The following is a 26,329-nucleotide window of genomic DNA, read 5'->3' on the forward strand; positions in this document are numbered from 1 at the left end:
TCTCTGTGGAAAAGAGAGACAGCAAATCGGTGAGCTGCTAATAACGCTAAAATGACAACAAAGCTAATTTCAGACATGAATATTGTGTTGATAATAATGGCATCCTGGCCTTTGGTTTGACAGAGGTGAGCTTTCTGCTTCTGTTAGCCCTGTGTGCTTGCTGTTAGCTAACAGAGTCTTCCGCTTCTGTTAGCCCTGTGTGCTAGCTGTTAGCTAATAGAGTCTTCCGCTTCTGTTAGCCCTGTGTGCTAGCTGTTAGCCGTTGAGTCTTCTGCTTCTGTTAGCCCTGTGTGCAAGCTGTTAGCTAACAGAGTCTTCTGCTTCTGTTAGCATTATGTGCTAGCTGTTAACTTCCTCCTTGACGATAGATACTGCAGGTTTTGAATATAATTATCTGGTTATTCTTTTTGCCCTTCTTCTGTCTTGGAGAACACAACGAAGCTGAAGTTGGTTTCTGATTGCAGCTTCAGATTTTAAAAATGGCTAAAGGGCGATTCCATCACATTTTTCCTACCTTAGTATCTTTAAGCTACTCCAGTTTAAAAAACCTACAAGACCTAGACTCTTCAAACCTTGACTAGATTGTTGTCAACTAATAGCATCATATTTAAAACCCAGTTTATAATTTGTGAAACATTTATGCGACAATTTCACCTAATTTTTCAACTACTTTCAGTTTATTTTGAGAGAAAACAAAAAGCTAACACTGGATTCAACAGAAAAATGATGGAAATTTCAGAGGAGTTCAGTTCTTATGTGGTCCAGATCAAAAAGAGGACTGAAATCGTCCTTAAGGTTTCACAGGTGGAATAAAGGTTCCATCCATCTATCCATCCATTTTCTTACCCCTGTTCCTAGTGGGATCAGGCGGTGCTGCTGCCCATCTCCAGCTGACGTTCCGGGCGACAGGCAGGATCACCCTGGACAGGTCGCCAGTCTGTCGCAGGGCAACACAGAGACAGACAGGAAAACAGCCATGCACACACACAAACCTAGGGAGAATTCAGAGAGACCAATTAACCTGAGAGTCATGTTTCTGGACTGTGGGAGGAAGCTGGAGAACCCAGAGAGAAACCACCACGCACAGACAGAACATGCAAACTCCGTGCAGTAAGATCCCGGGCCTGGAATCGAACCCAGGACCTTCTTGCTGCAAGGCATAAAGGTTTCATAAATCGCAAATTTGGTTTAAAATATTCTGCTACTATTTACCAATAATCTGGTCCAGGTTTCAAGAGTCTAGATGTTTTAGTTTAAACTAGCGTAGATTAAAGATACTGAAGGTCGCAAAGATTTTAATGGAATCGCCCTTTAGCCATTTCCGAAGCTACAATCAGAAACCAACTTCAGTTTTGTGGAAACACATGACCCAAATGCATTCAGTGATGTTCTTGAAGCTTCTGCTAACTCCTTAATTATGTTGAGGCTTTGTTTACTTCATTCATATTGTGGTAGCATTAATATTTTATTGGGTATCTCACATGCATGTGCTCTGGGTCAGACTCTGGCTCCAACATGAAAGGTCTTCTGTTGTTGACATCTTTAATAAACTTGGGAATAAAAAGTTTTTCTGCCGGTAGACAATCGAATCACTGTTATCAAACTAGAAAAATGGGTCGAGGGAGTGGAGTGGAACGCTGGGTCACCTGGAGGGGGCACTGCAGAAAATGTCTGTTCACATTTAAGAAGACTGAAAGGAACAGATGGATCGGTGGAGCTACAATAACCAGGAGACCAGACCAAAGCATTGCTGTTCATATAAACCATAAATGAATGCTCTACATGTGAAAATGAAAGATTTAAAAGCATGATTTGTCCACTTCAAACTTTATTAGCAATTGGAGCCAACATTATGGTCAGCTAACTGCAGAGACCTTCAGTGGAGCATTGACTGCAGCTTGTGTCTGTCTGGATGTGGAGTTGAACCAAGAGCGGTTCAGATGAGATGCGCTTCACTGACACAGATTCCTTCCATCATTTTTTCATAATTATAATTTTCAGTCATTGTTTACTTCTGGATTTGTTGAGTTTGGCTTCTATTGGTGCAGAATTATGACGATGTCTCACATCAGTAAAGTAAAACTCAGATGAAATGCGATATGGCTGTTCAAATTGTGGTCAGGTCTGATACTGTTCCATATATGGAGGTGGCACAAATCAGACTTTTTTGATCGAAAATATTGGAATTGGGTTGTGTGAAAAATTATTTGGATGTTGGTTGCATGTGTGCAGAAAAACTGAATCTGGGTCGTGTTTTCCCACTGTGTGAACATACAGAAAATATAAAACCTTTGTCTTATTTTGGGTTTTCATGAGCCAAAAGCCATAATCATCTCAAGTAAAAGAAAAAAAAAACTCACCCAAAGATATAATTGATTTTATAAGATTTACTTCTTTGTATGTTATAATGGAAATCAAAAACTTCCCTATATTTGATATATTTTTAGATTTAGCTGCAAGGTAGTCCAGCTACCTTTCACAGATACCATTAGAAAAAAACCCTTTTCTTAGGACAAATGACTACAGCAATGGAGGTTGTTAGTATGTTCTGTTACACAATTGTTTGGAATTAATAACAATATAATGCAGTGTTCATATGTTTATATAAGGCATATTTGTACCCCACAGACTTTACAGAGAAATGCAACAAACAGGAACATGAAAGAATAAAACTTAGGACTGACATACATTTGAATAATTCAGATGCTGAACATGGCAGGATGCTTTTTCTAAAAGCACTCAGCAGAAAACGGTGGAGTCCCAGTATATGACCGCATCAGGAAGTTCGCTCAACGTGTTTATGTAAAGAGAAAAACACAGTTAATTGGCAACGTAATGACCCCTGAGACGACAAATGCAAAAGCAGAGTTGCCAAAGTTATATTTTCCACTGTTTCCCATTAAAGGCATACATATTTAAAGCACCAACACAAGAACGTTCCGCATGAGGCAAACTAAGCAGATTGCACAGCTGATAATAACACAGTTACTTGTCTGCCCTGCGGGAGAGAAAATTTGATGGTTTTAGCAGTTTACTGCAGGGACATATGATTAAGTCATCAAAGTTTGAGAAGTTGGTACAAGAACTTTGTGTTCCCATAGATGTGTTAGAACAGAACCTCATGAACAGTAGTTAGGAGTACATTATCCCACCAATTTCCCTTCTGTTGGGAGATGAAAGCCCTCTATCACTATTTTGTGGCCACTGCCTTTGGTCCTCAGGGCTGGTCGTGTACTCAGCAGCCTCGGTTTCCCCTTGTCCAGTGTGACACCCATCTTATCCCATTACTGTTTGCGACTCCCTACAGTCGGGAGGAAAAAAAGTGTGCATAAATAATGTATTCCTCGGGTGTATCCACCCCCAGATCAATGGCAATACAAAGACCATCTACAAAGACGGTTGGCTCAAGGCCATATTTGATCACTTCCACTGTGCACCATCACTTCTCCCTTTTTTGTCAGCCCACTGAGACTCAATTATTTCCAAGTGTTTGTAAGCTATTGTTGAAAGAACACGAAGTGAATATTTAAAGTTGGTGAGGGGGAGAAAATCTTTGATGAGACAAGCAGATGGAGGGTAATGTGAACTGTTGGTAATGTGAACTGTTGAACACAGAGAGAGAAGAAAAATGGGGAACATTTATTATCTTTTGTTGCATCCCATTTCTTTGGAGTTTAATGCAACATTGTAAAATATTGCACTGCAAAGAAGAATTTGAAGTGAAGTGGGTCAGTTCACAATGTAGAAGTTTGGCAAATTATTTATTACCAGAAACCGTTTCTCATTCTGCAGCATAGCAACAACAACAGAAGTCACCTAATTGGTAAACAGATTCCTCCTGAGTGTAATTTAACCTGAGTATCTGCAACTGGGCTGTGAAGCAACAGAGGTTTGTTAGACAAAATTAGAGAAGAAACGACATTAAGAAGACCAAGAAACACAACAATACATAACTATTGTCTCATCCACTGGAGAAAAATACGACTTTAGCACGATTTGTTTCTTATTGCAATTATAATATTAAGTAGTAAGTTCATTATAAAGCGCTGTATTACATGAAGCATCGTTAAGCAATACAAAGTACAAAATCAAGCATAAGAAGCACAGTTGAATCATGACACAAAAGTTGAGAAATCAACAGTTTTCAGTTGGTTTTTAAAAACCTCCATAGTCAGCAAAACGAAGCTGCTGAAGCTGCACTTCCATTAAAGACGTCTGCAAAAATATGGCCATATTTTGCTGATGTAAAACACAATTTTATAAGAGCTGTTTCCTTTAAATAACATGAAATAAAATAAAAAATACAAATAACAATAGGACAACGACTGGATGTCATCAGCATAGATGTGATGTGGTAAATGTTAAGCTCTGATGATTGGCCTGTTTTAAATGCATAAACGCACCAATAAATTAATTTATTTAAATATGACTGAATGAAGGTGAATGCAATGCCCGTTTGTGTAAAGCTCCCTTTTATGATAAGGTTGACCAGATCGATGCAGTTGTTTATATGGTGCAGCTCACCATAATATCAATTAAAACTGCTATTTTCTTGACCTTAACATTAATGACTTTCCTCTGAATGTAAGCACATTGAATAAATGTTCATGTTCATTAAACTGATTGGTGCTTTGATTTTATTTTCACAGGGCTAGAAAATTACAGCACATTTCTCTTGTCCCCAATAATGTCCATGAACTTTAGCATCTCAGACAATCTTGAATATTCAGAGTACTATATCTGATAAGTTGGAGACCACCCAGTTGCATAAATATAGCAGATTTACAGATGCCTGAGGCTTTTCACACTGCTTCTTGTCAAATATTGCACCCAAAAAGTCCCTTGAAACTGTGACAATGTGACTTAGACTGGGATTTGATATTTTTTGCCACTTCAGGTGAAAATGAGCAGAAAAGCTTCAATTGCAATCTGCTGCACTCCTTACTTTTCACGCAGATAACAAGAAATGTAACTGGCTGGAAGAACAGCACAGATTTTATTAATTTACATGAGATGTTTTTGTTTAGATTTTTGTTTTTAAAAATGATCTGAGATCATAAAATTCTTTTCATAAAACTTTAAAATAATTCCATCCTCATGAAGTTTAAGAGCCTTCCAACAGTATGTTAGTTGTGAAGGAGGTTCCTTGAAGGGTGTGAACTGGTTCTGTCATATTACTGTCCTCAAAAGTTCCTTCAAGAAATCACCAGAACGGCTGCAGCTGTCGTTTTAATCACAGAAGAACATTTTTCTCACATTCCTAACCCAGATGGATGGGCTCACAATCCAATATTTCTGATGTGGAATTCCATTCAATTAATCCCTTCAGTTATTTATTGCTCTATTTCCAACAGACTAATAATTGATGATGCATCCAACAGGCAAGGCACCTTCTCTGAGTCTTCCACAGGTAATGAGTATTTGTGTGAAGGGCAAAGCACTAAAATTAGATCAAAGGTCTGCACTCCATAGGCATCAAACGATGGGCAGAAGTCATGCTCCAGCGTGGGTATGGCAATGCCTGCACAGTTACTCAGATGTCAAAGCACTGGTAATGACTGGATCTGCTTAAGGAGACGTCTTTGATGTGCAGATCCCAGCTGAGAAAATCTTGGTTTTATCAGTCTAATTTGTATTCCTGTCAATATTGGAGGGATTAAAGCTGTGTAGCTGATTAGCAAACAGTCGTGTGTTTTCAGAATCATTGTTAAATCCTTACCCAGTAGCTCTACACAGAGACACTGTCTTCAACAAGTATTCTGTAGGCTTAGGTCTTAGATTTTACCTGTAGAAGCTAAACATTACATGTCTCACTGGGTTACTAGGATACAAGCAGGGTAGGAGAAATAGTAATTGCGCTTCTTGAACTTTCAGCTGAAATAAAAAGTACTTTAACCCTTGTGGAAAGAACACAAAGTGATAAATACTTGATAGGAAAAGTGGAAGGAAAGTGAGCAGTTTCCATTTTGCCAAGTAGGAACTTAGGGACATGTTACTGTGATACTGCTGCTCAATGTTGTGACGATAGTGTTACTTTTAGCTGCTGTAACACAGTGGTAGGTTTCTCTACCACTGTTAGTAATAGTGCCTCTGTGAGCGTGCACAGGAGTGTGTGTAAATAGTGTGTACGCAGTGGCAGTGTGTGACCAAACAGGACAGTTGAATTCTGCTTCATGTCATTTTCCACAGCCAGCACTTTGCTGCTGGTGGACATGCAGGGAACAACAATCAGCCCGCCTGGTCGCCGTTCACTAAGGTTTTCTATGGAACATATCTCCGAATTATTCACATAAAATTAGCCTAATTAGTGATTTTTCCATAGAGTACATCTAAAAGACACCTTGGGAAGCTGAAATGCCAAGACGCAATGCTATTGGCTGAGAGTCATCCAATTTCTCCTTGTAAGACAGTCATTAAGGGAGACTGCAGAGGTTAGCTTCTGCAGTGGTGCAAAGGTGGTTTCCACTGTGCATATTAAGGTATATTTGATGTTTGAGCTATTAAATAATGTAGTTCTTAGCATTTAGAGGGGGTGTCATGTATTCATGTATTGTAGATATTTAGTTGCTGTAAACTCCAGGGATCCACTGTATACATGGTCACATCGTGTGTCATGTCAGCTCAGCTGTACTTATGCAGCGGGACAGAGCAAAAGTTCAATGTGACCACTCTTCTTATGTATCCACTGTTAAAACATGGTTCTTTAAGTCAACCGGTTTTTAATGTTTTAGTTCTGGAACCAGAAGCCAGATGGAAGCCTGAAAGTAAATGCTTACTATGTATTTCACAACAATAAGTCACCAGTAATTGAGATGTTTTTTTTCAGAAATTAACATTATATATTCTAACACATTCAGCGCTTTACCCACAGAAACAAGTGACATAACAAAGAAATGAAACTTTTCACAGTTTCTGATTCATTGAAGTGAAGACTAGTTATTCTTAACCTTGAATGATACCTGACATGATAATAGGGAGCAAATTAATAATTTTGTTTTCTAACAGCATACATTTGCTGAATATATATTACAGACAGCTGGATTTGAAAATGTGATGATTACACATTGACAACAATCCAGACAATCATTGAAAATTTGTCCCAGCCTGTCAGGTGATGAGGATGATTCTGGCTCCTATAAATAGGAAACTTAATTAGAAAAGTCTTTGAGGCGGGAGGAAGCGTTTACTCCTGTCTCTGCTGTCTCATGAGGTAGAGTAAATGTCTTAATAATGAACCGAACCTCTCAACACTGAGATCTGGAAATGTGTCAAAATCCACAGACTCCCTGAACACAACACCCCATCTTTAACGCTCCGAAAAAGGAAGCTCCAGATTGATTATAAATAAAACGTGAATCCATCAGCAAGGCTTCAAAACATTCATAAATGTAAAGCATCAAAGTTATTGTGAAAGTATTTTTAAAAACTTATGATTTCTTATTGATGCTGAGCTCAGATAACCTTGTGTGTTCTACTTTGAAGAGGAAGGGGCTTTACTTCATTAGATGTAAAGTAGGTCAGTGTCACTGCAGGAACAGGATGCAGTAGATGGTGTGTACTCCTGCCAGGGAGAACAGCTCCATATTCTAACACATCTGAGCCTAATATGCCGGCATCTTTAATGATTTTGATCAGACATTGATCCTCACATTTTAAATGTTTTCATTTTTATGTGGACAGACTATTTTGCAATAAAATGTTTATGACATCAGTTTCTCATCATGTTTCCAACTGCAGTTTCTTTATATTAAAAGTCAGATTTTTACTGACCAATATTAATTTCCATTTTTACTTTGAGGTCTTACTTTCCCATTGGAAATATTCAGTTTTTCTCCTTTGGACAAAAGTATTTGTGTACATTTGTAACTGTTAAAAGTAACAAACGTTGATAGCTGAATGAAAATGATATTGCAGGTTCTTAAATAGAAAAAGCAGTTTTGAATATTTTATGCATCAAAGTGTTTGTCCCAAGCATTGACCTGATTTTTACTAATCTTAAAATAAAAACATGCGGTTTGGTTTTGTGATTAAAACCAAACAAAAACTAAAACATGGTGGTTTTAGCTTTTGATGCACTTAATGACAGGTAAAGAAGTCAGATATTTTATCATTTAGACTGCAGTCCACTGCTCAGGTCTCATCAAGTTCTACGTCATTTCATATTATTGTTCACATGTGCTTTTTTTCTTGAATTTCGTTGAGTTTAATATGTGGACAGAGTGGATGGGTTAATATTTCTTTGCTTTGTTTTATGCTTTTGGTGATTTTCAGTTAACAGCAGAAATTAGAAATGCAAAGCAAACAAATATCACCTGCTGTTTTTACTGGCAAAGCATTCAGTTGAAAGGTAATTACAGTATCTGCATTTCTTCAGGCAGTTTTTATTTCATGTCATGATATTCAGATTTTAGAGCTTCAGTTTAGGATTTTAAGCTTCCTGAAGGTTTTGTTTTAGTTTTTCAGGCTTTACTGAGACCTGGCCTGAAAAGCCGTGCTGACATGGTTGGAGCTGAATGTTCTTGTTTGGCTGTGTGGTGGTGGGGTTATACCAGCTGTGGAACTGACAACACAGGGAGCTCACGTAATGCAGCAGGATGGGAGTGAAAGTGCAGGATGCTCCTGCAGACAGTTCCAATATGTATGCTCCACAGCTGAGCTCTGACTGGATACCCTTGGGTTTCAAGGGCTTATTCCAAAGATCCTCTGTGGGTTGTATTAGACTGTCTGTCTGACCCTCTAAAGGAGGAACTTTGATCTCACTGCCACCCTGGGAGGTGGCGACATTTTGCTCACTGCAATCTTTTGAAGTGTTTTTTCCCCCTTCTTTCAGCCTTCTGAAATTAGATTGGAGTAACAAATATGATAAAAAAGTTTATGGCACATGTTCAGTTTGTGGAAAAGGTGTTTTCATATCCTTGGTAGTTTTCCTTTGAGTCTGATTTTTAAATCAAATCAGCATCCCTGAAACAGTGTTGCTGAAGGAAAGGACCTGCAGAACACAATTGACCCGTGAAACAGTGAAACCAGTTCGGGTGAGGACAGGGTAATGATTTTTCAATAAGATAGCTCTTAGCACCAGTCTGCCCTGCTGAATTGGAATATAGTGTGGTCCAATTACAATCAGATGAACAACTATCAATCCAACTGATAAAGTTATAATCAGGACAATATTCTGTACTGGCTGTAAGATCATCCACATTTATTTGAAGAAAGTATTTTCTCAGTTGATTATGAATTTAGCAATAAGACGATAATGCAATGTTCTGACAATCAAGACATCTAAAATGGAGATGGTGCAGACCACCCTGTGATCGGACATCTGAGCTGCATTCTTGCAGTTATTTACCGGAAATTAAACAGCTAATGCAGCCAATGTCCATTTCTGCAGAAGCAACCTCACATTAAGAAGCTACTGAGTGCTCATTGAGGCTGTTATGATGGGAGAGATATAATACAGGAAGTCTGTTCTAACAGGACCAGTTTAAATGTGGTATAAATGTTTCAGAGGGTGTGTAAAGCAGCTTGGCTGAGAATAAATGTTTAAGCATCGACATAAGAGCAGCAGCCTTCTCCAGCAGGAAGCAGATGATTGCTATTATGTTTACTAATTTGTATTGAAAGTGGGGCAGACAGAGGTAGGTGGCCATAGGAAAGCAATGGATTGTGACCAAGCAAACTGAGCAGAAGGAGCAGCTTGCTGTAGAACAGAAAATCATATTGAGACAGTGCTAATTGAGATGCCACTTACATTCTAGTGGACATATTATTTCTAATGGGCAATGAAGGCCTGTTAGCTAAACCTAGCATATTAGCTCATGTAAGTGTAAAACCCAAATATAGAATACTAAATTGTGTTTTCTATCAATCTTGAAATGGCATTGTGAGCACAGAGCTGGTTTCCTTGTTGGATTCTGCAGAGATATTGGAAAAGACTTTGTGTAAAAGGACTGAGCCTTGAAAAGGACCAATAAGTTATCAGTTTTAGTTAAAAGTAGTAAAAGTTATTATTTTTAATTGACATATTTCTGTCAATTATTTCCTAGCAGAAGCAGATAGATCTTAAAAATTCTAATGAAGTAGATTTATAATTCATAGCAATACATTTAACACTCAGAATAAATGTTGTTTGATAATTATTGAATCAGATCTGATTAGTTTGAGCAGACTTTCACAAACATTTCAAGTAACAGAAACATTGAGGGAATTTCCAATGCAAATATGGATATTACGTTATTCCCAAATCTTTTTTTAATATTCTAATTTACTTTATGAACTAATTTGAATAGATGGATAATATGTTAGCGGATGCTTTCACACATCAGAAAGCATCCGATCATGGATTTGGATGATAAAAGGAACAAATTACTAATCCTTCACATCTTTGTTTTTGATCTGATTTTATGTTTGACCCCACCATTTTATATATACATAAATAAATGATATTCTAAACGTTTGAAATGGTTGGGACCCAGCTTTGTGGTGCTGTACATGGCTTTCCCAGGTGCTCACATGCATTGTCCTGTGAAGTGAGCAATTAAAAATCAGTGCGTGGGCATGAGTTTCCATGCCAGGCCAGATTGACTGAACCATGCTCATAATTACTTGCATTTTTTAAATTATTTTTATGCCTAGGCTCATTTCATGATTTATTACCTTAACACAGCTGTCAGAATTTAGGCTTCAGTGATTTGGTCCTAAATGGGATTGCTATTAAAATGCAAGTGCAATGTCACAGAACAGCCTAGTTGTTGAACTGGAGCTCGTGTTGGTTAGCAGAAACCAGCGTTACAATGAACAGCTGTTTGTGTGTCGAGAAAAACTATGTGGTTATGAATGGATTAGATTACAAACCAGGGTCATAACACTGCGATTGATTTCTTAGCCTGAGATCACCATGCATTATCTGTAAAAAGTGACTGCTCAATCCAAACACTGCCATGAATAAGTTCTTACTATATTATAATCTGATGTTCACAGAGGCATGTCTGCTCTTGTTGGATCAGCATATGTTCATGGCTCAGTATTGCTCAGAAGTGCACTTATGTAACTTGTGTTTGACTTGCATAAATAAGGATGTTTCTAAAGCTGAAACAAATTCTGATTGTATAGTAAAGAAATCCAAAATGATGCAGACCAGTGGTGACTGTTAAGAATCTATCAAACTCAAGAGGGCTTTTTCTGTCGATGTTTGTGTCTGAATCGATGTAGAAAGTGTGCAGTAAGCCTGTTAGGAAAACACATCACTGGACCTTTAAAGTTACTGTGCACCATGTTTTCATTTCAGTTGTTGGTCTGAAAGATTTCTCTCCTGGGCTCATAAAATCAAGGAGAGATTTTAGCCAATTTGTTTTGGGTGGGGAGAATCTAACAATCCTTATTTCTTGTTTTCATAAACGGTTCCCTGAATCAGAAACTGTTTCAAGGAAATTGTTACCAATGCAAAGTATTCCACTCCAAGATTGACTTATCCACATGGCAATACTTTGCTTCTATTATATTTGTCATTATTTAGTTTTATTGAATGGAAAAATTTACTTAAGACATTGGAACCGGAAAATGTATTTCTACTTCCTGGTCTCAACAAATGGGTGGCGGAGCTCATCGTGGAAGATGTGTTTCTGTGTGTGACGAACAAAGGCGTCAAATCCCGTCATTAACATAAACACAAAAGCAATTAAATTGACTGAAGATGACTACATAGACCAAAGGCTGGAGTATACCCAGTTTTTATAAGTGTATTTGTGAGGCTGCCTCCTTATTATTGAATTGAATATAATTCAGATTTTTGTACAACTTTTCTTCTGCTTAACTTGGAAAGTGAGCTATTATAGTTACGAGTTAATTTTCTAAACTACGGAAAAGTTATTGTTAGGGAAACTCAACTGTGAAAAATTGGACTGATGTTGATATGCAATAGAAATACTGCTATTATGTTAGGTTTACTAATACAGTAATGGGAGTTATTAGTTTTTCATCCAATTACTTGATTGATCGTAAGAATAATCAATAGATTACTCAATTACTAAAATATTTGTTTACAACAGTTTTAATTCTGTTGTCTCTTAGCATGTTTGAGCATTAAGGAGTAATCCCCTTCATGTGTTGTGCAAATTACAAGCACTGAAAGAGAACTATGTGCAATGGCTGGATAATGATGCTAAGGCGAACGTCCAACTCAACAGTTTTCATTCTGGTACTAAATTAGAGATTGATCTACTGTATTTTACTATCATCTCTAGTCAAAATCTAAAGTTGAACTAGTTATATAGTTCAAAATGTAAGCGTGCATTCACACCAGCTGCTTTAATTGAATTCTAGTTTGTTTGCCTGAAAATGCGGTTCGTTTGTGTAATCGGATGCAAACCAAAACGCGAACTCTGGTCCACCTAAATAGTTATGGTCTTGGTTTGTTGAAGTGAACTCTGCTGCAGTTCAAATGCATGTTGATGCAAGTGGAGTGAAAAACACTCGAAAAGAAAGACTATAGCTAAATATTGTCCTTTCCCCAACTCTAACCCATTCTGGGTAGACGCAGCCAAAACAAATGTGAGAGTCTAACATCAGAGGGACAAACACCAAAGACAAAAGAAAAATCATCCAATCACTAAGTCTGACGCCACTCCAGCAGTTATGCTGCGTTATGAAACTGCAGTATGCCACAGAAATGCTGGAGCAGCTGATCAACACCTTGGGGATCTTGTCTCTTGTGTCCTGTTTTGCTGGTATACGTGCAAGTAGTGACCATGTGAAAAGGTGGCTGGTGTGCACTCGGTCGGATAAACAAGCTAATACATGTTAGGAGTACAGAAACAACAAGGTCTGCCTAATTAGCTGTACAACACAGCAGCGGCTCAATAAATGTCTTCTGTGAGACCAGACTGCCGTTACGGCCAAAAACCTAATGGTTCAGAGAGAGTGAGTGATTATTGGTGCCTGAGCCTTTGACAATGGAAACTTCAGAGCAGAGGCATCTAAAAGCCCTCTGCTTAGAGCACAGCTCCCAACAGTATGCATTAACTCCAGCAGCCTGTGGTTTAATATTACTGTGTGACCTGGTCATAGCACACCCAGGACCATCCATGCCATGGGTGAAAATGGAAAAGACATGCCATGTGGTTTCTAAATTGATTGAATGATAGTGCTTTGCTAGAGCTGTTCTATTACCTGATACAGGGAGCAGAAGTCGTCCTGTAGACCTTTTAAACCTGCAGGAAAGAGATTTATGTTGAACGTAAGGAGATTTGTCCCAGACTTTATTTTAGTTGCCTTTGATTTTCATTCACAAGCCTTTTATCTCATGTTGGTTTATCATTGAGACACTGAAGGACTCTGTTATTTCCAAAGCTCTTCAGTCATTAAACCCAGACCTTTCCTGCTGCTGAACGCTGCACGATGTTCTGATCTTCTAAATGAATCCCATGAGTTGATTTTTATGTTAATTAGTTTTAACATCAGAAAACGTGGCGTGTGAGAGGGTTCCTGTGATTTTCACCACACGTGGAGAACAGGCCCTACCTTCACGCCGGCTCATCAGCAGCGCTCTTGTTGTTCCGGCTGATAAACCCTTTAAGACTGAAGAAACCATGTGGACTTGGTGGAGAGGAGATTCATTTTGTGACTAAAACATGCTGACATGCATGAAACATAATTTTTTTTCCGCAGTTTTTTAGTGGACTTTGTTGCTTTCCGTTAACGTTTTGGTTGCAGATGCATTAGTGGTGTTTCGTTTGTGTGAATGAACAGTTTGGATCACATTCAAATCTTGGAAAAAAATCTTTAAAACCAAAATAGTTTTACATGCAAGGTGAAAATTAGGGGAAAAGAAACAATGTAATTCAACAGAAACATATTTCCACATGGCTTGTTTTGATTTGACGTAGGATTTTCTTTAGAGTTATTAATTATTTAATCATCTTAATTCATATCCATCCGTTATCCAACACTCATGTTGGTTCCTCTCTCCAGCAGCTATCAGGTAAGAGGCGGGGTCACCTGGACAGGTCATCAGTCCATCTCAGGACATCACACCGACTGACAGGACAAACCACCATAACACACGCACGCACACCACACCACACACACAACACAACACGACACACACAACAAAACACACACCCTCATATGTAATGAGAATTTAGAGACCAGTCAACCTAACAGTCATGTTTTTGGAGCAGCCTCTGCTTTCCGTGTTTCATCCTGAATTTTCCTCATTTGAAATAAAGTTATTTTGAAAAAAGAAAGGGAACATGAAGGGCGGAAGCATAAATAAATATAAACATTTCACTCAGGGTTCCTTTGGAGGCCCGGTGCCCTGCAGCTTTTAGACGTGCCCCTGGTCCAACAGCTGGATCAAATGACTCGGGTTGAAGCATCGACACAGCTAAAGGTTTCGGCTGTAGGCCTAATTTCTGTATTAAAAATAATTTTATTGTTCTGATATGTTTTATTTTAGAAAGTGAATTTATTTGATTATTTCCTTAGCTGTGAGCCAGAATAATCTAAACTATGAATGAATGTTTGAAATAAACTTCTCTGTTTGGATGGAATCTGCATCCTGCTACAATGTTTGAATTATTTTAAATAAGTTATTTCTTATTATGTAGGAAGCCCTGAGTTTGCTCTCTCGTTCCCTAAAAAGTTTCAGATGGAGACAGGAGGGCAGAAACAGCTACAGAAAATTCCCCAAAAACATTGATTCACAGTATTATTTAAAAATCAAATATATCCTTTGATCCTCACATGAAAATGTCGAACAGGTTGGATTTGCGTACAGGACGCTGTGGTGAGGCAGAAGGCCAGAAGCTCCTGGGAGGCTCTGCTGTGGCGTAGCGTCGATCCAGGCCCGCTCAGCTCCACCACGGTTTGGGTCTCCATAAATAACAAGAGGCAGACGGTGACAAACACAATGAGAAACTGAGGACAATATGGCAAAGAGGTTGAGAGCCTGAATAAGAAAGCGACAGTTGGTTAGGCCTGCAGACAAAAAGAGCCAAACACTGATTTGTTGTTGGGAACAGAGGCAGATTGGGTTTGAATAGTTGCACAACAATGAGAGCACAAAAAAAACCAAAGCACTGCAGTTGAGAGATAAGCCTCTGTGTATAAAAGGTAAAGAAGAAAAAAAGCCAAGATGCTCCAAGGACCCAAAGCTAAAACACATGCATCAGGCTTTCCTATTTTTGTGCTTGCTCTGCAGGAGGTGACTCAGTAATCTTATAAGTTGCACACAAAAAGAAGCAAAATATCGAAAATGTATAACTTTAGAACACGTTAGTTCTAAGATGCTGTTTTAATGTGATAAGCAGGCTCTATTACAGTACATTCAGTATTCTCATTAATTCGCCCCATTAAATGTTCAAGCTTTGACTATATTCCATTGACTTCAATAGGAACAGAATGCTTTCCCACCAGAACAATGTGTATTTAACTAAACTGCACTGTGCATTTCTGCAGGCTACAGAAGTGTGGTAATATTTAGCATATTTTATATTCTGTTGACATTTAAATTAGAAATGAGTATGTGGGTAAAGCTGATTCTAAAAGAGACCAGAATTCAGTCATCAGATGAGAGGAATATAGATTTACATCTGTCGGTTTCCACAGGTGTAAAATGTCATAAATACAGAGCAGGTAATGAATCTGTTCCTCAGTTTTGGTGGCTGCAGTTTGTCTTTGGAAGTTTGCATTAGTGTTAAGCGTTTTTAGTTTTATCTTCATTAATATTTCAGATCTGCATACTGTTCAAGGTCTTTTCCGTCCTGGTCAGCCACGTTTGCTGTCTGTTGCTTCCAGGTTTCTACATAATGAACAAAACATCCAACTCAACCAATAGAGATTTTGTTTTTATTTATTTACCAGTGACTCTGAGCCAGTGTCAGAGGGAAGACAAATAATTTTCATGGGAGAAAAAGAGATGCACATTTAGTTTCCAGAGGAAGGCAGGCTTTCTCATGACATGTTTTATTTATTCTGGTATACATGCACAGGAAAAGCTAAGAGCACGCACGCAGAGAACTGCTGCATCAGCGCAGACAACACAGGGACGGTCTGAGCTTTGTTTGGGTCACTGAACAAACTGTGTGTTAGTTTGCAGTCCCAGTGATATTTTAAAAAGCCACCAGATCAACAGCAGCATTTTACTTTTTTAAAAAGGTGCAACTCTAATGTTGTGAATTTATTGGACTCAACACACAATTAAGCTACAATAGAAAGTAATTTTCAAGATACTTACTGTCTTGAAAATGGATAACAAGTATGATATGATAAAAATCAAAATTCAGAAGATTGACATTCATAAAAGGGTGATATTAAAATAAATCTTTAAACCTTGTTTAAATATTTATTTAAATCAAATTTATAGCTCCGGTTTGTCATTTTCAAATAAGTTCTTCATAGTAACTGGGAGACAGAGGGACTGGAGTGACATTTAAATGCCTTTTAGAAGGTTTTATTAGGTTTGCACTCAGGTGTCAGAGAGTGACGAGAAGAAAGCTGGAAGGTGAAACATGCTAACATCACTGGGCAGAAAGTCAATGACACAATTTAACTATGTTCTAATATCCAAAAGGATATTAGACATTATTGTACTATTATTATCCAAGTTTCTTCAACAATTATTTGTAGATGCTTATTACTGTGCAGGAAGGATCTCCTGTAGCAGACTGTGTTACAACAAATCTGAAAAAGCCTCTGACTGAGGCATTTTGCTGTTGCATAACAGTCTCATATATTTAATTAAATAGTAATCAATAGCGAGAAATGTAACATTTATTGATCCAGGTGTGATGTCATTTACAGTATCTAGGTTATCATTTTTGATCAAGACAATTGGAATAGAAGTTCATGTAGAGATCCGGCTTCATGGTTTGTAATTACATCACACTGAGTCTCGATCTGATTTTCAATGATAATTCTTTTTTATAGTACTAGAAAAACTTTTATCTTTATAATTTTGGATGTCAGTTCTGGATGAATTCAGCTGAATTCAACACACTGATAGACGGACTGGAAATGTGAGGGAGATTCGGTACTGTGGGTCGGTCCAGTTCTATACTGAAATGTATAGGTATCTTCAAAACCCCTAAAGATTGCCTGGATTGTCATCTTAATGCTTTAAGATTGATAGCAAAGTAGTTTCCAACACTGGAGAAGAAACAGCTGCATTAATGTTTGCAAGCCATAAAATTAATAAATCCCATATGGAGGTTCCTCCAGGCTCCATTCTTGTACCGTTTGTTGGATTCAGCATGAATTTTTCATTTTTAGGTTGGTATTTCTACAACCTGTACCTTTTGTTCAATATGACTGCAAATTATCAAGTTCGTGGAAATAAGAGAACATTTGTAAGTATTGAGTGAGACATAAGCCAACTTCTAGAGCATTATTAAGGCTGAGCTGTTTAAGTTTGAAAGCATTCCTGTAATCTGCAGTCTGAGTCATTTAATTGATCATTTAGCTTCCACTCCTCTTCCTTTGAATGAAGTGAACCGGATAAGGCCAGAGTCTCATGCTGAAGGACTATTATTTAGTCTTTTGGTGTTTTTCCTGTGAGTGTCTGCTGACCTGTGATGGACTGGTTACCTGTCCAGGGTGTTTTCTGCCTCACACCCAATAATCACTGGAGACAGGAATCTGCCCCCCTCCACCTTCAGGGGCTGTGCCGCTGTTTAGAGATGATGGATTTAGTTTTTATTGTTTGTACTCTTTGTCCATAAAAGCTGATAATAACATACTGAACATAATTCTTTTGAGTAGGTATTTTACATGGTTAACTTCACGTGGTCCCGCTGAAACGGTTTCTCTTCCAGCAGATGGTTTTCTGTAGGTTTGCTTGTTACAGTTGCTGCCTTGAGATTTGCTCTGCTCCTGCAGCCCACAAGATGCTTCATTTTCTACCGAGAAAACAGCAGAACAGTACCAAATGCTGCCTTTGTGTGTTGTGTGTAATTAAGGATTCTCATATTGGAGATGGCACATTCTGAAGAAAAATCCTCCTCTTCTCTGTTCCACTGCGGTGCTACGGCAGAGGTCTGGCATTGTCTGTCCTAATTTATCCCCTCCCTGCTTTACATTATCTTTTTATCCTGTAGAAACAGTGTGATAACATGCAGGGTGTTTTATTGATTAATGAGGATCTTGGCAGTAGAAGAAGTCTTTGAAACTTTATACTGTAAATCCAAGGAGTTTATCTGTGTTTTCTATTTTGGCATTTAATTTCCAGATGATTTCACTGGTTAGTATCTTCCAATCCAACTGCATATAAATTTGTAGATGTACTTTTATTTAAAAAGCTGATTTTAGGAAACGTATAAATGTGAAATAAAATTTCAATGTGTGCAAAAGGTATTGCTTTGCTGAAGGGACAGAGGTTGCTCTGTTTAGTTTAAAAAGCATAATAAAGACTCTGTTTAGTTTAAAAAGCATAATAAATTCTCACATTGTCTGGCCACATTTTATTCAGATTGAATAAACACAGACAGTTATTCAAAATAAAACACAGCAATCACATAAAACATGTTCAGGGACCCAGATGGGTGAAACCTGTAAGTTCAACAAGAGCTTCCAGCTGAATAAACGTGATCATGCAGTTATTACACGACTCACATCCCTTCATCTGTACTGAACACGGTCTAAAACCTCTGATTATTTCATATCAAACCCTCTTGGAAATGTGAATTAAAATTTATAAATGCCTTTCTTTTTACCTTTCAAAGCTACAATTAGATTAGATTGAACAGAAAAAATCTTTTACTATGAGAAAACTGAATTCTCATTATTTCTTGTAATAAAATATTGTCAGTGCGACGTACACACACCTTTTTTCAGAGCAACTTGTACACATTTAAAACCTGTTTAAAGTGATTAAAGTTGTAGGGTAGAGATAAATTGACTGCTCTTCGAAACGAATCTATTTTTCTCAACAGATTAATTAAATGTGTCAGAAGGGAGAACTCCTATTTTGCTGTGACTGTAAACGCATCACAGCAAAACATTTTGGTTTCATAAAAATCAGATAGTTAAAAGATATGAATATAAGCTGTGACACGTCACTGGGATCATCTTATTCTTTATTTTCTATTAAATTAAAAACTCTTTTGTAAGCAAACATCCAGTGCATTTCTTTGCCGTTTGTTGTAATTTTTTGTAACATGTAGTTGCTGAATTAAGACAGAAAAACAAGCATTTTCCAATAGAAGTCCTAAATGGTGAATTTCTGATGATACAGAAAGACTTTATGCAGATAGTTATCAGTACATATGGCAAACTGTACAAGTAAAAACACCGATTGAACTTGCTGCACATGTTATCTATGTATGATGCATGTACTGAGGTAGATGTGTGGATGTTTGTGCTGTTCTCTCAACAAGGTTTTCTGCTGCCATCTTCTCCAAGGTCCATTTATTTTGTTCTTTATGCAACTGAACGACTGAACTCCGATGAGAGGAAAGGAAGAATTCTTCTGAAATGATTCATACTGGTATTATGTTTTAAATTTGGATAACTTTACAAATATTCCCGCTGCTGACACAATAATTTCCCGAGGGACCATAAATAACATCCAAGAAAATGTATTACCTTGTCAAAGAGTAAAGGGGAAGAGAATCGTTCACGTCGTGTTTGACTGCCACAGCACAAGACAATTCTGATTAGACTTTCTGCTCTGATGGCCGTGCAGTTGTCTTTCTGTTCATAATGCAAAGGATGCATTTTCTAATAACTTGGCTCATATAAAGGTTGAACGATCTTCTTCTGTCATGCAGCTGATTCACAGACAATAAAAACAGATTGAAAATGCAAATATCCATATTTTAGACTCATTTCTTCAGTTTGTTTCACACACAGAACATCAATATTACAGTAAAATGGACTGACTGCACTGGTGTTAACACAAGGAAAAATTAAAATATTAAATACAATTCAAACACATTTCATGTTTTAGCTTACTCTTTTTCGATCCGTTATCTGAAATTTTGACATAAATTTTTTTTATTTCACTAAACTTTTAGCACTTTTAGCAGACTTGTTTAGTTGCTCTTTTGTAACCCTGGACAGATTTCCCTAAAGACCAAGAATTTGACCAGAGGATGACAAATCTGTATGAGTTACATAAAGTATGTTTTACTTTGAGGTGCATATTGTATTATGTGATTAATTCAGCCCCTTGTTCCATGCTCATGTTCTCTTTGAAACTGCTCTTATCTGCATCTCTCTCTTGGTAAACCTAAAGCCGAGTCAAATTGGTTCTTTGATGTTTCTGCCTGCGAGGCCTTGACATTGTAATGAAAACTGTATTCCATTGTTTCAGCTCTGAATGCTTGGCATGACGGAACACAGTTGTAATTTGAGGCAAAGCTTGCTGACTTTCACTTGTTTCAAAGCTTTTGGAGTTTCTTTTTTTTCCTACAGGAGTCGCAGGGACCAAATAGCTTTCAGGCCCCATCAATTATTTAGCCCCAATTGCCTTCAGAAAACTCCTAAGAAATTATGATGATAAATGCAAACACAAGACAGGAAATGCATAACTATGAAAATACATTTCCATCACAGCTTCAACATTGCTTCAAATGGAATTAGGTGGAAAAAGGAAGGATTGAAATGGAGGGGGAGAAATCTAAATAAAAGAAAAAATCATAAGAAGCACTCTGGTGGTGAAGGCGTGCCTGGAAGGATCGGAAAATGCTCTCTGTTTATAGGGGAGTGAAATATCCTTCTTATGCAGGAATATTTCCCTTGTTCTCCATGTCACAACTGACTCTTTTATAATGAATAAGCATGAATGTTTTAAGACTGATAACTGCTTTAACATGCAACCAAGAACATTGTTTTGGTTTTTCTTTCCTAAATTTTGAAAGAGAACAAAAGCATGATTATTTAATGTGCTAAAAGGGCTATGATAAAACATTAAACAACCTTTTATAGTACTGTTAGGCCATTTGTTCTCTGTGTTAACAACAGTGATAGATATTAAATTAATTGTGATAAGTCAAATATTCATATTGTTGAAATGGTTTAAAACAACCACACAGTATCAGTTGGATCAGAGAGCGGCTCTTTCCTAAGTATTGTAAGACTCCTAAAGCCTTGACGATGATTCCAGTGACAAGCTGGGAAAACTAAACGTACAACATGAACAACAAACTGATTATTAATATTTCTGACATCTAAGAATGCAGAACCTTCAATCAGTCCAAGCTAATTCTGTCGTTGAAATGTGAGAAATCATCCAAAGTGACTGCATTGGACATTTGTGGATCATGGAGCATGTAGCAACAGTAGACTGTACAGCTTTCCCTCACATACAGCCTGCATGTGAACACAGTGAAACTTTGGTTAATATATTTTTGTAACTCCAATTTGAGCATTTTATGGTTCAAGGAAAATAACCTACAGACAGAGTGAGCTGCTCCAAATATTCTGGGAAGCTCACAGAACAACTCCGGCTCAAGATGCCACACATTACCTTCAATCCCAGCAAACCATTTTCAGACATCAACCAGAAGATGACGATAAACAATCATGAAGTTATGAGTAAATGGAGGATTTAGTTTAGCAACAAGGTCAGAAGTCATGAGGAGTACCTTGGCAAACAGCAAACAAATGCCAGCTGTCAAGACTCAGGACAGCTGGCCCTCACCTTAGCACAGAAAAGACAAAGGTCAAAGGTGGGGAACTCAAAATGAGCAGAGACTAATTTATTGACACAACAGAGAAAGCAAGCAGTCTGTGTGTTTGTGTGTGGGGTGTACAGACCTATATAGCCAAGTGTGAGCTCAGTGGTAATTTAGCAATTCTCAGCAGGTTGTGTTCAGGGCAGAGCTAATATGGGCAGCGAGATGCTGCATGTATGTGTGTGTTTGCCTGCTGGTCTGTGTGTGTTTGGCAGACTTTCATTTCATAGAGAGTGTTATGCTGACCTTGGCAAACTCAAAGTTTCATCCCCATGGTACTTCGGTCCTCCCTTCTCCTTCTGTCTCTCCATGTCCTCTCACTCTTACTCCACACAAATCCCCTCCCAGGACATGCAATCCACCCCTTTGGTGAAAAAGAGGCTGAATGAGCTAATGGATCCAGAAATGCTGCCAAAATCCTTTCCACCTGGATGCTTTGAAACGATGTGATTAAAACAGACAGACTGGGCTTAGATATTTAGATCAGGAAGAAAACAGCCAGTGATTTGGTGTAAACCAGGAGGATATTTGACTTTTCTAGTTCTATACTGTTTGGAATAAACTATAGCTACTGTAGTAAATACACAAAAGTTAGAGAATGACCATTTGGTGGTTTTATTCTGTTTGGTATGTTTGTGGTAAAAGCATCATTTGCTAAAATTATTCACAAATTACAGCACCTTAGAAGCTTGGTGATCCAGAAATCAACTGGAAATGTTCAAGATTGCTCAGTGAGAACTTTTAACTTTTGAAACTGTTAAAGTCAAGTTTCTAATAACATCAAACATTGTTGACTGTTCATTATGTTGAGAAATGCTGACATAGGAAGTCAAGTAGAAGGACTGAAAGCATCAGGGGAATGTGGGATTGAGTTAAAGATCAGGATTAAAGGTCTCATGGCTTTGGTTGACATACTGTGGTTATCCCTCTGCTCCATGTCATTAAAATCTGTGGATTGGTCAGCAGGCAGGTCATTTACTGAAGCAGAGTTAAGGCCTTTAGCCCAGGATTAAGATCCAGCTGCACTGTCTGACCTGTGCTGCCTATCAGTCGCTGCTCTGCATCTTATGTTTATTAGCAGAACGTTTTCTCCGTGGCTCTGGAGGACCTCAGTCTGTACACTGAAGGTTTCTTGGCTCTCATTATCACGAGCTTATCAGCAGCAGGAGGAGGAATGTGCTGCTGCTCGTGCCATCGCTCATGATGCTGCAGCTTGAATGAAGACCCACATGACAACACCTGTGGGAGCAATCAGGCTATCATCAACATTAAATCCAACTTATCTTTGTATTTGTGCACAGATTGCTGTGAGATGATCCAAAGTGACCTCTGAAGCGCTACAATATTATCAGTTTTACATATTGATGAAGTTGTGCTGTCATGTTATAATTTACACATCAGAACACAGTCATGTGGATCAGCTGGAATCTTGATGAATGTATCCCCAGCGAGCTGTAGCTTGCACTTCCTCCCTCTTCGTTTCCTCCTCCTCCTCCTTGTCCTTTAGAAAAAAACAATCCCAGGATTTTCATTGACAGCCTGACAGGTACACACTGCATTCAGCCTGCATCCCGTAACACACTGGATGCAGGCTGTCAACGCAGTCGACCCTGAGCCACGCCAGCAGCTTCTGCAGCTCATCCTTCCAGCTACATGCATGGCTTGAGCATGGCCTGGGAACCTTTCTGAGTGCTTGGATTGGAGGTTGCAGCCACGTGTTGAGAATAATTTAGGGCTAATATTAGCATTCCACAGTGCTAATGAAGACCCACTGTAGAATATCATATTCAATAAAGATAAAAATAATGCTTCAATTCACATTAGGAACGTGTTAGCTCAGGTAAAGTTAAAATAGGTCTAGAAATGTTATTTTCTCAAACAACAATGGTTCCCATTGTTCTTATTCTTTCCTCAGTGTCAGAGTTTGTCTAGTTTGTTATCCCAAGTCCAAAAGAGCTTTCGAGTGGCCTGGGGATACTGGCCATAAAATAGGGACATATTGGCATCTCAGTTAATGAAGCTGTAGCAGGGGGGGCGATCCAGTGGGAATTCAGTGCCTTACCCAAACGGGCCGATGGATGATGGAGGCCTGAAGCCTTACTGGTGACTATCGGCGCATTACCTTTTCTATTCGTCCTCAGATGACTCATGATATTTATACTGATATTTTTGCTGACAAATATTCTCTAATTAAGAAATAAGTTGGAAGCCATCTCCTCTAATCCCAAACCAGATCAGTTATAAAAAGTTTTTGCAATTATCTTTATCAGGGGATCAAAAAAAACAGTGGAGTCTCACACTCTTTCCAATTAAACTCAGTTTATGCAACAATGCCATCTTATTTTAGTGATCTTTAACTGCAGTTTGCCACTGCAGGAAAATGAAGACATTCATCACTAGTCAGCAGTTTTATATAAGATTCAGTGCTTCCCACTCCTGCTCCTGAAATACAGTTAACTATATGTGGCTGGTGTCTCTAATGCCACATTTCTGACTGTGGAGCTGCCAATTACTGAGCTCTGTCTCTAAGTGTGTGTGTTGCTGGAATGTAAAAACCACCTGGAAGCCGTGAGTGGTTGGTGCTAACAGTAGCTCTTCTTGCGCTCAGTTCCTCGCGGCTGGCCCTGTCCTCATGCGATCTGTAGGGAGGCTGTTAATAGGATGAGCCGAGCTGCTTAGCTATGCCAGAGCTAACCGCCTGACTACCAACCGGGTTAGTTTTATTAGTGCGGCACTCTGCTTCCAATGCAGACAGGCTTTGCTTTAGAGCTATAAAAACACGCCATTTTATCAGGAACAGATACTGAGGACAAACTGAACGTCTGGCATGTTGAGCAAGTGTCAACTGGAGAAGGAAGCTGACCCAGATGTCCCAAAATGCTAAAGTACATCCAAAAGGCCTTAGTAAAGGCCTGAACGAGAGAAAATATGATGCATTTGTTAAAGTTGGAGTGAGCCTCTACTAAAAGGGTTCTAATACAAGCATTTAGACATGAAGACAGAAAAGAGGTGAATGCTGCATGTTTATACTAGTTGCCATTTTGCCTGCATTATGAAGCTGAAAACAAGTCTGAACCACAAATTATATTGTTATCATTATAATTAACAGTTTCCTCCCATTCCTGGTAGATCTAAATATATTAGCGCACTGAACCACTTCTGGAAAAAAATATTGTTTCATGTTTTTTTCTGTGAAACTAACATAATTTTTATATTATTTCCTGTAAGAACATTTGTAAAAGCATAAAATAAGTTGGAAAAGTTTCTATTTTGTATCTTAACTTTTTTTTAGAGTTTAAAATAAAGTATTTATTTATTATACATCACAGTGCAAGAACACAGTATATGAGTTAAAAGAGGAAAAAAAAGTAAAATAAATGAATTATTAATGGCTAATAATCACTATAATGTGTGTTGACCTGCTGTAATTTTTTTTATATTATTAGGACCTAATATTGTGATCTAATAAATATTTCACCCCACAAAGACTTCAGGAGGCAATCAGTTCATTTTTTATTTTGTTTTCAGTGACTTCTTTAAAATTATAAGTGATGCAAAAAGGCAACAAAGAATCATAAAGTTCTTTGTAGTGGCATGTTTCACTTAAATCTCCATATTGCTGTCATTCAACATTATTATAAAACACTCTTTCTAAAGCTTAGTGGCTTAAAGTGGAGCTGAAACATAATTAGTCCGTCAAAACGACCATAACGAGATTTCATTTGTTCAGCTGGGACGCAGGAACGACCTCTACCTCATCCAGGTCCACAAAGGCAGAAACAGGACTTTATTTCAACAAACCTGACTTTCAGGTGTTGAAAGATTTACAAAAAGTTAACAAAAAAAAACACAGTTGGAAAAGTTAGAAGGAAACCTGAATATATGAATCAATAGCAAAAAGCACCAAATGTCACCTTGGCTCTGAGAATCCTGGTTATGTGAGATGATGGCTGCTATAAAGATCCATTTGTAATTAGAAGAGCCACACTGAAGAAACAAGGACCTGATGGATGAACTTCAACCAATACTGACACCTGGAACCACCTGGAACATGCCAGGAGAAATCTGGAAAACACTTCAGAGGCAGCCTTATAGACCGGTGAAAACACATTGGAAGTATCAGGACTGGTTGACCAGAATCTGGTGAAACATGGAAATGGGTCATGACTGATGTGGAGCCTTTTTTCCACCAATCCTGGTGTTTTTGGGGTCGTTGATTCTCTGTAATTTCAGGTCTGTTTAAGGGGGATTAAACCTGTGGATTAGCGGACTGTGATCTCAGGCCCATTCCAAAGTCGGCCAAAGCTTGATTGAGAAAAAGATCCCAGCTTGACCCCGAGAGGTTTTTACAGTCGCCACATTTAAATGTTTGATGGGATTTAAGGAAGGCAGTTACAGCACAAAGCAAAGCAAACATCACTGAGTCGGCGGCTTCTGTGTGTCAAGAATGGCCAAACGTTCAGACTCAGAGGAGCAGGAGGCTCGTCTGCAAGCAAATAACCATAAAAGATGCTCAGAGTCCTGAAACTGGGTAGACAGCCAAACTTTTATTTGAACTTGCAGTCGAATCTACCTCAAAATAGTTTTCTATAATAATTTTGCCGGATCATTAATGTTAGAAATCCACGTTTAGAGGGAGTATTGAAGAAAGTGTGTTGTGA

General features: G+C 38.2%; 1 protein-coding gene across 1 annotated transcript in view; it reads left to right on the forward strand.

Annotated features, from left to right (window-relative positions):
* Positions 1–26,329, forward strand: part of LOC129360659 (leucine-rich repeat and immunoglobulin-like domain-containing nogo receptor-interacting protein 2) — a 189,494-nt gene that overhangs the window by 11,187 nt on the left and 151,978 nt on the right.

Source organism: Poeciliopsis prolifica, unplaced genomic scaffold (assembly GCF_027474105.1).
Source record: "Poeciliopsis prolifica strain line A6 unplaced genomic scaffold, Auburn_PproV2 SCAFFOLD006, whole genome shotgun sequence".
Lineage (NCBI taxonomy): Eukaryota > Metazoa > Chordata > Actinopteri > Cyprinodontiformes > Poeciliidae > Poeciliopsis > Poeciliopsis prolifica.